Here is a 6,000-nt window from a genome sequence, read left to right as displayed (position 1 = left end):
TCTGTCTCCATGAATGTTATTAATTATTTTAAAAATCTATAATAAAAACACTTCTGGCTTCTTGTGGGAGGGATTTGGAAGGAGCAATATCTGATGTGACAACAATGTGATAACATGAAGAAGGGAGAGGGGTCAAACTCCACTAAAATGTTGCTCATGTAAAATTTGACACCCTACTTTTGGACTAAAAATTGAGTATCAGGAACTCAATCTTTATACAAATACATCTCGTATTTGTTCTTGAGACATGAGCATGCCAACAAGGCCAATGTTTATTACATATCCCTAATTGCCCTTGAGAATGTGGTGGTGAATCACCTTCTTAAATAGCGACAGTGCATCTGAAGTAGATACAAAAACAGCTGTCAGGAAGGGAATTCTGGGATCTTGATTCAGTGAGAGCGTAGCAACAGCCATATCACTCCAAGTGAGGGTGGGTTGTGACTTGAAGGGAACTTGGAGGCTGTTTGTCTACACATCTGTTGTCTTTTTTTCATGAATGGTAGAAGTTGTGAACTTGGAAGGTGCTGTTGAGGGGATTTCGATGTTTTTGCTGTTGATCATTTTTTAAAATTCATTCACAGGATATGGGAATCGCAGGCCAGGCCAGTATTTATTGCCCATCCCTCAATGCCTAAAGGGCAGTTAAAAGTCAACTTTATTGCTTTGGGTCTTGAGTCACATGTAAGCCAAACCAGGTAAGGATAGCATTTTCCTTCCATAAAGGGCATTAAGGAATCAGAGGGGTTTTTCCTGACAATCAACAACTGATTCACAGTCATGATTAGACTCGTAATTCCAGATTTCAAATTCCACCATGTGCCATGGTCAGATTCAAACCCAACTCACCTGGAACATAACCCGAGTCTCTGGATAAATAACGATCATGCCATCGGCCATTATCTCCCCTTGTAGGTGGTACATGTTATTTCACCATTTAAAACATGCACAATATTAGTTGCGAAAAGAATGATCACTTTGTGCATTATTATAATTAATTTGCAAGGGTAAGCATTATTCTTAAAAGAACATGACTTCCAAGGAAGCTTTTCTTGGTAGACACTCCATTCACCTTCCAATGATACATATTGTGGAGATTAACTGGCACAGCACATTGAAAATGCTTATGTTGAACCAGATATAGCATTGCACGAGATTCTTGAAATTAGCTGTAATATTGCTCTTCTTAGAAATGCTTTGAAAGTTGACTGGAGAGGCAGTAATTGTGCATTTAGTGCAGTTATACATCAACGTTTGGCCCAGCCAGGCAGAAAATAATAGCCTGTAGAAATGGTCAAAAATGCCGATTAGAAAATTGTTTTAAATGGGACCGTGGCATTGAATTCATTTGACTTCCTGGTCTTCCTAATTGGAGAGATTTAATAACAGTGAGCGTTTAACCAGTCTGAACAAATCACATTTGCTCCTAATACTTAGGACTGGTTAGCTCAGTTGGCTGGATGACTAGTGTGTGGTTCAGCATAATGCCATCAGCATGGGTTAAATTCCTGCTCCAGCTGGGGCAGACCACACCCTCTCGTGCCATCGTTGGAAGGCAATGGCAAATCGTTGCTGTAAACAAAATCAGCCAAAACAACAGTTCAGGACGAAGTATCAGTGGACAATGACCCAAAGTCCTAACTTCAGGCAGAAGTCACATTACAACAACTCACTCAGCATCGCAAACACTGGGGGCAAGATGTGTCGAGTCAGATTGAGAAAGCAGACATGTAACCCATCCCAATACCTCAAACTGAAGAACTCTGTCTTCAGTTTTAATTCATCCAACTCTGTGACTTCTTCAACAGTCTAGTCTCTTCCTCTGACTCTCACCTATTCTGTATCCCTTCCTCCAATGGCAGAAAAGCCTTAAGCTGTTTAAAGATTATATTTTGGAGCTCTTTCTCTTTACCAACTCTTATTTATCCTTCATGAAAAGGATTCCTCAAAATTCATCCATTCAACTCAGCTTTTAGTTACCACTGCCAACCTTTCCTTCTCTGGCCAGCATCTGTATTCCATCCACTTGCCTGTGAGATACACATCCCATTGCTGAACACAAAGTATTGTGATTGTTGGGGTCTGCTTTAGTTAGGTCAGTGGTTAGCACTGCTGCCTCACAGCACCAGGGACCCAGGTTAAATTCCACGCTAGGGCGACTGTGGGGAGTTTACACATTCTCCCTGTGTCTACGTGAATTTCCTCCCACTTTCCAAAAATGTGCAGGTTAAGTGGACTGGCCATGCTAAATTGCCCATAGTGTCCAGGGATGTATAGGTTAGCTGGATTAGCCATGAGATATGCAGTGGTGGGTCTGGGGGGATGCTCTTCAGAGAGTAGGTATGGACTTGATGGGCTGAATGGCCTTCTTCCACACTGCAGGGATTCTAGGAAAAGGGATCAGCTCATTTTTAATCCTGCCCATCCTTTTGGAGGGCTGCATTATAGAATAAGTTACTGCCACTTTATATACTGTATATTAACCAACAGATTCTCAAACGTCAGTGCATATTTTGGAGGATGTGTTTAATCTGATGACAGCATTAAGTTTGCAATGTGGGCAGAGCTAGGAAAAATTAGTGTATTTCGAATTCTATACATTGTCATGAATATACACCTTCCAATGAGTTGTTAGACCCGCCATGGCAGATGTTGGAATTGGAATCTAATAGAAGTCTGACATTAAGAGTTTAATTATGAACAAAAACAGAAATTACTCGAAAAGTTCAGTGGATCTGGCAGCATTTGTGGAGAGAAATCAGAGTTAATGTTTTGGGTCCAGCGATTCTTCCTCAGAACTTTCGGTCTTTATTTAAGAGTTTAATCATGACAGTGAAACCATTGTTGATTAAAAATCCATCTGGTTCACTAATGCCCTTTCGGGAAGAAAGCTGCTGTCCTTATGACTTACATGTGACTCCAAACCCACAGTTATGTAGTTGACTCTGGGCAATAAGTGCAGGTCCAGCACACATACTGCAAACGAGCAAATTAGGAAAAAAAAGTCTCCAGCAGCAATACTCACAATCAACAATGGTCAGTTGTTTTTTTTTTAACTTTTCTCCTCCTGATTTCCGGAAGAGGTAATTGCCTTGCATGGTGTGGTACTGACCATTGGAGATCCCACTCTCAAACCTGATCCCTATTCAAGTAGATCATCATGGTGGCACAGTGGTTAGCACTGCTGCCTCACACCGCCAGGGACCCAGGTTCAATTCCACCCTTGGGCAACTGTCTGTGTGCAGTTTGCACATTCCCCCTGTGTCTGTGTGGGTTTCCTCCCACAGTCCAAAGATGTGCAGGCTAGGTGGATTGGCTATGCTAAATTGCCCATAGTGCTCAGGGATGTGTAGATTAAGTGGGTTATAGGGGAATGAGTCTGGGTGGGTTGCTCTGAAGGTTGGTGTGAACTTGTTGGGCCAAAGGGGCCTGTTTCCACACTGCAGGGATTCAATGATGATTTCATCAGGGGCAGGAATCGCAACATATACCCTCAGCACCTTGGATCACCAAAGGTCAAATAAGTTGGAGGTCTCCTTTCTAATCGCTGTCCTACCATCCCTGTTGGAAAGTGGATATGCAGGTGTCAGCTTGGTATAGGAGCAGACCTGCTGTGATACTCTGTTTGGTTGAGTGGCCTGCTGGCCCTCATTTTGCGAGTTCACATTGATGAATTTGGCAAAATGTATTCCAACGTCAATGCAATGGAAGTCATCAGCATCTTCAGAAAATGAGGGCAAACAAACTAGGCGGTACACCTCACCTCAGCTCTCAGAGCTTCTGGACGACCACTGCAAAAATTCAGCCCATTCCAACAATGGGCAAGTTTGATTCAGAGTCAGCCCTGGAACTTCGCCAGGCAACTTATCAACCATGCAGCCAATAGCCTTCAGAGATGCAAGGAAACGATGGTTTATGACAGGGTTAATCAAGGAAATTTGCCTGAGCTGAAGCTAAAAATCCTGAAGACCAGCTGGCAATCTAGCAAAAGTGCTTACTTCACAGAGACAGATAAAAAGGTGGATTTTTTAGAAATTCCCTGTGCTTGCTGTTGCTTGCATTCTTTGGGGTTATTAAGTAGAAAATGTTAGTATTATTTGACATTGTTGTGACAGTATGTACTGAACACTCTGGGTTTCCAGGTGGATGGAAGAATTTCAGCAATTTTACAATTTGTAGAATTAACAGCTTTCAGCAGCTATTTACTCCAAGTACTTGTTGACAAGTGATACTCACGAATAATACAGCATGTCAGGATCTGCATGGGGGTTAGGTATTCTGCTACAATCTCCAGTCAACTAGACACAAAACTGACAAGGTGATGCCAGAACTGTACAGTATCACATAAACAAACTGTAAATCATACTCATTTCGTGCACCAGCAACAGCATTGCCAAAAGCAGAAATAAGACATTCAATGATCATGCCAGTCCTATTCCCAGTGTGTGCTCAATTACCTAACTGCAGCCACAGAGAGGGGGACAACATGAGATATTGCAGTTGGGACAAGCATCTGGGTTGTGTGTGTGTGTGTGTCCCACTCAAAGTACATGTCTGTAGACAGTGTGCCAAAGACAATCAGCCTCCTTGCTTATGTTCATATGGAATCCCTACAGTGTGGAAGCAGGCCATTCAACCCACTGAGTCCACACTAACCCTCCAAGGAGCATCCCATCTAGACCCACATCCTTACCCTATCCCTGTAACCCTGCATTTCCCATGGTTAATTCATCTATACTCGACATCCCTGGACACTACGGGCAATATAGCATGGCCAATCCACCTAACCTGCACATCTTTGGATTGTGGGACGAAACTGGAGCACCCAGAGGAAACCCACACAGACACAGGGGAGAATGTGCAAACTCCGCACAGACTGTCGCCCGAGGGTGGAATCGAACCCAGGTCCCTGGCAATATGAGGCAGCAGTGCTAAACATTGAGCCCACTATGCTTACGTTCGAAAGAATGGCAGCTTGGTTTCTGAGGATTTCTTAGTAGCTGGCTCGGTGCTTTCAGAAGGCCAATTTGGAGATTGGAGGAGGTAAACCATGCATTACCTAGGATTTATTGATGGGCTCAATAACCACCGTTATTGCACTTGCATTAGTTTCTGTAATTGTCCCCCAGAGTGCATGTGGGAGCTATATCTTCTTAATATTACATGTTTTCTCAGCTTTTCCCCTTCAAATATCTGAAATTGCTGATTCCTGACAGACTATGTCCAGTTTTCTCTGTTAAATGCGCTAAATCAAAATTTCTCTGTCCCAGCAACCTCCAGTACTTCACTCAAACTTTCATGCTCATCCTGCGATCATCAGTGGGTTGTAGGGTGTAGCCCATATGTGCTCTCTTTGGGCAGGGCATATTGGACTGCAATTGAGGCAGAAACCCGACTGAGGTTTACCTCCCTTGCCAATAGGGGATCTTTGTAGTTCCTTGGAAGAAATGAACAAACAAATCACAGTTCAAGATTCGTTTAGATCTGTGCAGCTCAATACATGCAGAATAATGCATTCACCCTCCAGGCCATTGGGGAAATTACTTATTCTGGATATTTTCCATATTTCATCAACCAGGGCAGTCCAGCATCCCACTAACGCCAAATTACAACCCATTTCACTTGTGATTTATTGTTGTAATATCAATATTTCTTCCATTTCCAAAATACTCATAAAACAAGGTGTGAATGAATTAACAGAAAGTTTAAGCCACGGTGTAATACTATAAAGAATTTAACTGCTGGCAAAAGATATCTTGGCCAAGAATCAAACTGAGGGGTTTTGATGGTACTGTAAACTGTGAGAGAGCTCCATGACTCAATTGTATTTTACTGCTGGCTATTGAGGATACTTCCAAGACTTATGATCATGAGTAAAACTGGCACTTTCATTACAGTGTTTAGACAGCATGTAGTAAATGCAGCTATTTGTGAGATTTGTTGCATGATTTCACTATACTTATAAAACTCGTAAATTCGTGAGCTACGGATTCAGCTGAC

The sequence above is a fragment of the Rhincodon typus genome, chromosome 31 (genome assembly GCF_021869965.1).
Source record: "Rhincodon typus isolate 14 chromosome 31, sRhiTyp1.1, whole genome shotgun sequence".
NCBI lineage: Eukaryota > Metazoa > Chordata > Chondrichthyes > Orectolobiformes > Rhincodontidae > Rhincodon > Rhincodon typus.
This window is presented reverse-complemented; position numbering follows the sequence as displayed.